Raw genomic sequence first — 9693 nt, forward strand, 5'->3', positions numbered from 1 at the left:
GTCGAAGATGATGACCTTGAGGGTGTCAGGAGTGAAGAGCTTGAACGTCACCATGTAGCCGATCTTGATCTGATGAACGGCTGCGTAGGTGGCCCAACCCTGATCCAAGGTAACCCTGTCGTTCATCAGCTTCATCGTCACCTTCCAGGAGCAGCCGGTGTTGTTCATGAGCTTGAACTCCGTCGGCACCGCGACGAAGTGCTTGGTGAAGTCCACGGGCATGGGGATGCACTCAAGCTTCGGTGCAAGGATGACCTTGCAGAAGTGAGTTGGGCCATCCTCCTCATGATAGTGGTCGTAGTTGCGGCGCTTGTTGCTGGGGGCTCCTCCATGCGCTCGTCGCCACCAACCTCGGGCGTCTTCGGTTATTCCTCGGCGGTGGGCGGCAACACAACCTCCTCGGGCATTGGATGAAGGGGCTGCTTGCCCTGCTTGTTGTCAACGGCCGGGAGCACCTCGGTGCCCATCTCATTGCTCTCCTTGATCTACACACAATTCATCGAGTCAGGCACAACACAAAGTTCATGGCTTATTGAAGAGCATGTAGTTAAAACGGCATGACTGTCACTCATCCTCCTCTTCATCGCGCCTATATTTACTCACCCTGCCCACCACTACTTACCAACCTCGATCCTCTCTTCTCTCACTATCAACCTTCCTCCTCTCCATCGCCATGAGCTCCAGCTCCAACACCAATCCCTTCCCTTGGGGTATTGGCTGGAGGGCCTTCTTCCTCGGGTGGTTGGCTAGTGGCCGCATCAAGTTCGAGAACACCATGGAGGTGTGCTCGAACTTTGGCTCCATGCGTGAGATACAGAATGAATCTGATGCCGTGCTCATGAGGGCCACTTCACAAGAGTTAAAGACGGTGATTCCTGACCCAGCGAAGGGCGCGATGGCAGTCGACATCATTCTTTGGGCCATGAATCAGGCCGTCTCCGGCGATGCTAAACAGAGGAAGAAGTGGTCCAAGTACAAGAACTGTTGGGCTCCTAATGACCGTCGGTGTACTGGAAGAGGGCAATCGTACCGCCGGCGGTCATCGGTGGGGAGCCCAAGAAGGAGGAAGAACCGGTGCAGATGCCAATGAGGGCGCCGGAGCGAGGCCGTCGTAGGAGTAGCCTCTACTGACCCTAGTAGCAGGTCATTTTTATGCTCGTCTCATCCGAAGAAAGCAATGTGTGCGTGTAGGCGTGCACTGATGTGTGCGTGGAAGCTTAGGGCCGGGGTTCATCCCTTAATTTCCATGGTGGCGTAGCGTGGCCTAAGGCCATGTGTGAGTTGGTTGGTTGAGATTTCGCAATCTTGGCATCGTACTGAGGGGGGCCTGTCCCTCGATCTGCATCCAGTTTCTTTGTTTGTTTGCATGTCTCCATGTCCTTTGTTTATTTATCTGTACCATGTCACCGGGTAAAGACGACGTTTCCAAGGGAGATTGATTGTTCTAGTTTTATTCCATGTGGATCAATGGGACTGAGAGCACGAGCATCTGGAGAGGGGAATGAATCATTCCACGCTTAGCTCATCATCACAAGCCGGAGCCGGGCCAGTCAATCAGTTTAGGTCGGCATTTAGATAGCTCCTGGGTGGGCTGTGGCCACGTTACAATCATACATACATTCATACGCCTATCTTATTGGTTGGGCTCAGTGGCTCCTTTCTTCAACTCTACAAGGCATGTATTTCTTCTTCTTCTTCTTCTTTCTAATATCAACTAGCATACATGTTGTGCCATCCAGCAATGGATCGATGATGGGAGTCGATGTGAGAGGCTAGCTAAACAAAGCTCTACCTTTTCAGCATGCTTTGTTTTCTTAAAAAAGAAAAGAAAAAAACAAATGTATGGCTCTCGGAGCTACTCTACGTGTTTGCAGTTTGTTGCCTGCCTGCCATGCCTTTGGTCCCTCACATTCTTTCTGCCTCGCATTCTTTTCATGCGCTCCTGTTTTATTTCTCCTCTTCGATGTCTGTTCTGTGTTGTGCAAGCAAAATTACTGGGCATCGGGATTGTCGATCGACCAGAGGTGGCATCCGTTCATCTCCGGGTCAATTTTGTGGCGCGGGGCACAAAACGGGAAACGGAAGTAGTTGGGTCAACGCTGTGCTGACTCGCGGCATCGGCATGCGCACATCTGCCCATCTACTCTACTCCACTACTGCTATTAGTAGACTGCCCGTGCGTTGCTACGGGCTCTTGAAATAGTTTGCAAGAGTTACATGTTAACTTTCTAAGGCTTCGCCCCGCCGTAGATCCAGACCCCCGCCACTAATTCCACCCCTCCTAGGCCGCCGCTTGCCGCCGCGCTGCCCCATGGCGTTCGCCTCCGCTCCGGCCACCCCGACCCCGCCCGCCTCCGCCTCCGGTCCATCCTCCGCCCGGCCCCGCTCCGTCCGCCTCCTCTCCGGCCCTGCTCCGTCCGCTTGTCTCTCCGGTCCGCCCGCCGTCCCGCTCCGTCCGCTTCCGCCCCGCGCCGCACGCCACCGCCCCGCTCCGTCCGCCTCCACCCCGCGCCGCACGTCTCCGCCCCGCTCCCTGCTCGGCCGCCGCCCGCTCCCCGATGGCGCCGAAGAAGACGCCGAAGGGAAAGTCCGGTTTCTTCGGCATGAGGGCGAAGCCCTCCGGGAACTTCGGACTGGAGTTCTTCGACGCCGGGCAGCGTTGGTGGCGCGGCACGTATCCCACCGCCGATGAGACTGCTCGTTCCTATGGTGGCGGTGTGGCGTGCCGGACGGCCGAAGACGGACCTAAACTTCCCGGAGGTCGAGTCCCAGCCGGTGGCGGAGTGGCTCGTGCCGCAGGGCATCCGGATGGAGGAGGTGCCGGCTAAGAATGCGAAGAAGAGACAGGCGGTGTCGCTTCCAACGAGAGCGACGAGGCGGCGATGGCTTGGTTTGCGCGATTTGCAATTTGCTGCAAAGCCATCTCTAATGAAATGTTATTTGCTACATTTTTAAATAGGAAAATTATTCCGATTAGCCAGCCGTAACTCGACAGACCAATCTATAATGAAATGCTATTTGCTATATTTTTTAAATAGAAAAATTATTCCGATCAGCCAGCCATAACTCAACAGACCAATCTGAACCCACATTTTCTAAAGTAAAGAAATTATTTCCCTTGATAGATCAAGATGCCAAAGTGTCATTTGCCCGACTGCTATGTTCCTACGCACGCAGAGCAAATTATTTTTCAAATCAAGGAATTAAGAAAAGGAAGAATATCATGATGTTCGTGGCACTTGCCAGGTCTGCCATGCTACCATGGCATCGTCTTTTTAGTCTCTACCCACATGCCGAGTTGAGAAATAATCTTCAGATATACCCACTGCTAACACACTCACGTACATAATGGCCCTTGGCTGATATTTGGCTGGCTGTTAACCCAAGCACACAACATACAAAATCAGTTTATGGCCACATGTATGCATTGTTTACTTTATTCCAATTGTAATGCAATCGTGACACCTACTCGCCCCGTCCGCTCGCCCATCACGGTAATTGCCTACTCGCCGCTGGTGCCAACCGCTCGACCTCGCCACCGCCGCTCGCCACTCAATCTCCACCGGCTGCCCATTGCCTCTTGCGCCACCCGCGCGCTCGCTCGGCCCAATGTTGTTGATTGGAATGTGGGACTGAAGGTAATCCATGGACAGGTTTTAGTTCTGCTTGCATCAAAACTTTGGTACTTGTCAATCCATCTAACGCACAAAAAAATCGACTCTCAGACAGAAAAGTGATCTAACTCTATTGATGAGCACAACAGTACATACCATCCCATCATGATGTTGCCATCTCTCACACTTGATGATTACATCTTGTTATTTCTAACATGTACACCATCGGGCGATTGCTTTATTAGAAATATATTTACACAATATGATCAGAGCAACATCAAGGAGTCGGACGCTGGTGCACAGATTCTCCTCAGATTCCACATGCAACCCTTGTAGAGAAGAACGACATATTTTTCTTAGGTGATTTTTGACCGAGCTCCTACAGAAAAATTCAAAGAAATCATGAGGAGCATGGAGCCAAGCAAACTAATCAGAGTAAATCATGAAAGGAGAAGCCTCTCAACCTACTACAGGGAATCAAGTCAACAATAATTCGTGTAAGAATTAAACCGTAATGTAGATCAACAACCCAGTAGTTGATAAAATAACCCTGACACAACCCATTAATACAATATATGGTCACAGGAAGTAGATTGAGATTGTGCAGATATCATGATCTACGAATATTGATTGCAAAGTCACAAACAGAACCTCCTCACATCACAAAACAAATGTTTCATCAACAGAAACTCTAGTGAATGCCAATTGGATTATATAAGTAAGATAGAGACGTCGAAAAAAAGGATAATTCAAAGAGTATATATTCTATTTTCTTACTTGACATCACAGAGAATGCAAGTCAAAGATATTGTGATACATCTTACCCTTCTATAAATTGACTGCAAGGCACAATTCCCTGCACAATATACAGAATGAATTGCTCCTATGGTCCAAGTATTGCATAAATAGTTATACACAGACTATTCAACAGTGAGCATAAACATGCATGTACTACCAAAATCCCTTTGCTATGGAGCTTAGTCTGCATGTCTATTCGTCTTTCTGTAAATCAGTTGTGCCCAAGATGTGCTGACAGCTCACCAGCCTCTCCCCGTTTACCAATAAAATCAAAGCAGCTCAAAGCAAAAAAAAGAACATAGATATATCTACCAAGATGATTAGGAGTCAGAGGGAATTCAAGATAAACCAAGAGAAACTTCAAAATTCAGTCCTACAGTTGAACATCAAATTCAAAGCAAACGTGGAAGAATCAATGGGTCAGGGGTAAGGATGCAAGTGTGTGTGTGGGGGGGGGGGGGGGGCAGCCCACTAAGCCGCTGCGCCGTCCCGTGAAGAAAACCCGCAAAACGGCACCGGGCCAACCACATCATGTCAAGCGGTCTCAAATAGTCCGACCGCTTTGTCCAGCGGACGTCGCACAGTCTCGCGTATCCTGCCAAAGGGAGAAAACTCTCCTGAGAATTCCTGTCCTTCTCGACGCGATACAGGTGCACGACTGTATTGTATAACAGGCTCATCCCACACAGCATGCACTCCACAATTTGTGCCCCAGCGACAACACCAGGCATGCCACGGAGCTCATGATGACCCAGTTGGTCCGGCTGTGCGCATCAGCTGAGGGCGGGTGGTTGTGGTGGCGCACCCGGTGGCAAAGAGTGTGATGCGGCGATGAGTGTGCGGCGTGTCCATGGCGGGCGGCGAGGCGGCGCTGCCGGAGTAGGTGCTGGAGATTGTTCATGTGCGTGCAATAGGGAACCTGATCGGGACCTGAATAATACGGCAAAGGATACACTCTCGCCGGTGTGTGTGCTGCAAGTCAGCTTGTACCAATGCCTACCTGCTCTGTATTTAGCCATCCGTCACAGTTGCATGGCGCATCTTGTGTAGGTTAGCTATAAGATGTAGGAGTACTCCGTAGGATGACGAACGCCCGCGTTAGCCAGTGCGGGCTGGTCGCTGCTCGCTCCGCTTGCATCCAGAGTCAGGGGTAGGGACTGAAGGGAGAAACAGTTGGGAGAAAGCCACCGCCGCTGGCAGAGCGCCACCATCAGGAGGACGCGCAATCGCCGGGTGCACACCACCATCAGGAAAAATGAGCCTCTACTCAGACCGGCGAGGGCAGGGACCGCCGCGTGCAACTACTGGGAGGATGAACGAATCAATGTGGCAGCCATCGGCGACCGGCTCGTGGGGCGAACGAAGGACGGCAGATCTACGTTGTGTGGGCTGCTACCACTCGTTGGCGGCGGAGAAGATCTACAGGGGCGAGGGGAGAGGGCCATCAAGTGGGGGCGAATCGAGATCTGAAGGGAGGGGTACTCACCTACATGGCCAGAGTCGCGAGATCGCCAAGACGGGGGCTGCCGAGTTCGATTGGCCGGAGTCTCGGGCTTGGGCTTTGGCGATGCCTTGGCGCGCCTTTCCTACCCTATGATTGATGCTGTTTACTGGACACAAAACAAAAGCGAAAGTGAAAAAATATATGGATGCAAGCAATAATCAAATGTATAGTCAAATTATTATTTTGGTAGTATAATGTTGCATGCTTATGGTTCCCAAAAAAAAAGTAATGACAGATTATATGGTTGTACAATGTTGCATGCTTACATTATCATGACACATTCTGGTTTGTATGAGTAAAACAAATTTTAATGATTCATATCTTAAATTATACAGTATTCAGTGCCATTAGAAAACACCACACGTCACAGACTAAGTTCTTCCAATTTGAAATATCTTGAGCTTCATAACTAAAACTATGTACGGAACATATGAGCTTTAGAACTTGGCATGTACAGTTGCACATGCATAATATCTGTTTTAACTAAAAAATAGAAAAACCAATAACGAATATCCTGATTTTACAGAAGTATTTAGAGCTACATTCCAGGCAGTGTATTATACATAAAAGATTTATTGATAGTTAGCCTACTGCATTTAGGAATCAAGATTTTCCTCCGCTAATATGACAATAACCTAAGTTTAACTATATCTCGCCAATTTGAAATCAACAGCAGAAATCACATCGTACATTTGAGAAATGGTAGGCATGCAGCAATCAGTAAGCTAACATATTGAATTGAATTGAACACTGAAGTCTGGTAAATGAGAACATATATATCTCACTGAATTACATTCGATGGATTGAGGTTGCAGTATGGTATCCTGGACTGCAATCATGTTCCTGGTGTCCTGACGGAGTCACCTGCACGTTAAGTTGAGGTGCAGTTAAATAAAAAATCATTCTTTACCGAAGAGAACGGGGCAGCGATTTTTGATTATGTGATTTCTCAATACATTATACAATGCCATGAAGCAAGTTTTTACCGAAGAGGGTAGTCCATCAGGTTCCCTACTGGATTTTTCTGGTGTCCTATTTTATTCTGTTGTTCTTTTCTGGAAATACTCCCTCCGTTCCAAAATAGATGACTCAACTTTGTACTAACTTTAGTACAAAGTTGAGTCATCTATTTTGGAACGGAGGGAGTACCATACATCTAGTTAGCTACTCTATGTGTCCCGGTGTCTTGGTATATCTTAATTTTGGTTTCAGTTCAAAGGTCTTGATCTTCCAAGTTCTCATTTTGACACCTCAAACTGAAAACAACTTAACAAATCAATTATTTGAATTGAAGAGAAGAATTGCTTATTTCTTCTCCATTAGAAGCTTGCTTGATATATGACTCAGAGAACAAGCCTCTGGATTATTTGTACATGAAAGTATAGTGTGTGCACAATAAAAGACCAGATTACCTGTAGTAGATGAAGCAAATCATGCCAAATATTGTCTTCTTTCTCCAGGCAGAGTGGTTCTGGGTGGCTGGTTTTAAGCTCTCCAATACTTAATTTATCTCCTCTTTGTCCTATACACACACGAATCAAGAAATGAAAATCAATTGAAATTGGAGGAAGCAATGATATTGGTATGTAAAATAACGACAGTGAAGTTTCACGTGCCTTAGATTGATAAACAACATAAAGCCTCGAGTAGCCCATATGTTCGCATATTGTGAAAAGAGGCACCCTCATGCTTGCATTACCTCATAGCATTGTTTTTATATTCATTCAGACAGATGGTTGCAATAACTGTCCAAAAAGATCCAAATTTCTCCTAAAACATAATAGAAACGTTGTCGGCTTTCTGATCTTTACTTGGAAAACAAATCTGAAACGTCATTTTAAATAGGGTCACCTCCATCATTTTCTAATGAATATATGGGCGGCTCGTCCGCTTAAAATGTAAAGAAATCGTAGAGAAAAAACCAAGCATCTGTACCTGAAGGTGTGTACGAATCTTAGAAAGTTTTCAAGTTTGTGTACTTGGAGATGGTTGTTGGTATGGTAGACTGTCAGGCCATCCAAGTTCATCAGCTTCAGAACCCCCTTTTGAGTCACATCTGCAAGTGTTGGATGCCATGATAAAAGCAATGACATCCAATGGGACATGCCAGCGGAAAATTGCGTCGGAAGGTTCTTCGACGACGAAGCTGCCACGCCGCCAAAATACTACATTACTATGCCATTTCAGTGCAAACACTCCAGAACAAAACACCACACAGTCTGTTTTAGAAACAAAATTCCATAATACCCCAGGCAGTAAAATAAATTGGCTAAGTAAAAAGAGAGCAATTTGCGACATACCTGACATTGACAACGCTATGAAATATCACGTCATTGTCAGTATTGTCAATTCTCTTACTGGAAACGTTATCTTCACTCAGGGATAATACTAATTTAGTGCAAAGCTGGAGGAAAACAAACAAACGCCTAAACATAGTTTATGAACAAGTAACTGCATGTAGTCTGCAGATGTAAATGAACCTGGGATATAACTACAATTACTAAACTGACATGAGAATCAACACACTTGCAGGGGCATGTAGTCAGTACACATATATGTTTGACACGTGAAATTCCATTACAAGTGACGTGGTATTTTCCTCTACTGAACTACTCCCTCCATCCATATGTAGTCCGTATTGAAATATCTAAAAAGACTTATATTTAAAAACGGAGGGACTATGATTTGAAGACCTTAGTAAGGTAAATAAACCTATTCTCATTCAGATCTCTAGCTATTGGTTGATCCAGGGTGAGATCTCAGAGGGAAACAAAACATATTTGGCTTCGGGATCGAGATATTTATTGTATTTTTTATGATTGTTCAGTTTTTGTGCCTGTAACTGGGCTTTGTACACCACCTGGATTTGGCACGAGTTATTTATTGTATTTTTTATGATTGTTCAGTTTTTGTGCCTGTAATAGATATACAACGCACCACATGTAAAAGATTTGTGGCCAGAAAAGAGAAAATACCAAGAAAATAGAAATAAGCTAGCAAGCCAAACGACAAAGTACCTGTTACAGCGAGCGAGCAAAGGGAAGTGTTTCTCCATGATTATTAACTGAAGATGAAGACACACATGGTTACCTGCAATTGCAACTCCGACGACTGGTGCTGTAAATACAAGAGAAAGTATTCCCTTTTCCAATAAATTTGTAGCAAGCCCACAGCGCACAAAAAGTGATAAAATGTACCAAACCTGAAACTATCTCGAACGGACCATTGAGCAAGCACATTTGGCCAATAAACTAAGAAACATGGATTATATGTGGGATATATTCCAATTAATCGGAATGCATAATTTATAAATCCTTGCCACCGCTTGTGAGAATGTCTAGTGGAAGAATCCTCACAAGCAATAAGTACCAATGTAGATGGTACGTGAATGCAAACTAATGCTAGAAAGGGTAGCGGCCGCGTGCTCCATAATGTAAGACTTGCTGTTGCTTCGGGGTGAGATCTCAGAGGAAAAGAAAACATACTTGGCTTCGGGATCGAGATGTCACTACACGAATCCATCAAAACTCGTCGTGTATGAGGCGCTCACCCATGGCGACGGCTGCATCTGGAGCCGGCAGCGAGGGAGACTTTGAGCCGCCCCCTCCTTCCTTGGTGGAACATGGCGGCGGAAGTGATTCTGGACAAGGTGGGGGCTTGGTCTTCGGCGGCGGTGGCGGCCACCTCGATCCCCTCCGTCACGGCCGCGCGAGCGCAAGATCCGGGAGCCGCTTCCTTGATGAGCACGCGTGCGCCACGGACATGGAGCTCCGTCGC

General features: G+C 46.9%; 1 long non-coding RNA gene across 3 annotated transcripts; it reads right to left on the reverse strand.

Annotated features, from left to right (window-relative positions):
* Positions 1-3473: 3473 nt before the first annotated feature.
* LOC123090616 (uncharacterized) lies at positions 3474-7411 on the reverse strand. Of its 3 annotated transcripts, none has more exons than XR_006442498.1 (5): positions 7329-7411; positions 6710-6780; positions 5899-6022; positions 3771-3993; positions 3474-3632 (listed from the first exon to the last, which is right to left on the reverse strand). It is a non-coding gene; the product is annotated as an uncharacterized lncRNA (long non-coding RNA). The 3 variants fall into 3 exon arrangements; XR_006442497.1 differs by having other exon boundaries at positions 3474-3662; XR_006442499.1 differs by lacking the exon at positions 3474-3632 and having other exon boundaries at positions 3731-3993.
* Positions 7412-9693: the final 2282 nt, after the last annotated feature.

Source organism: Triticum aestivum, chromosome 4B (genome assembly GCF_018294505.1).
Source record: "Triticum aestivum cultivar Chinese Spring chromosome 4B, IWGSC CS RefSeq v2.1, whole genome shotgun sequence".
NCBI lineage: Eukaryota > Viridiplantae > Streptophyta > Magnoliopsida > Poales > Poaceae > Triticum > Triticum aestivum.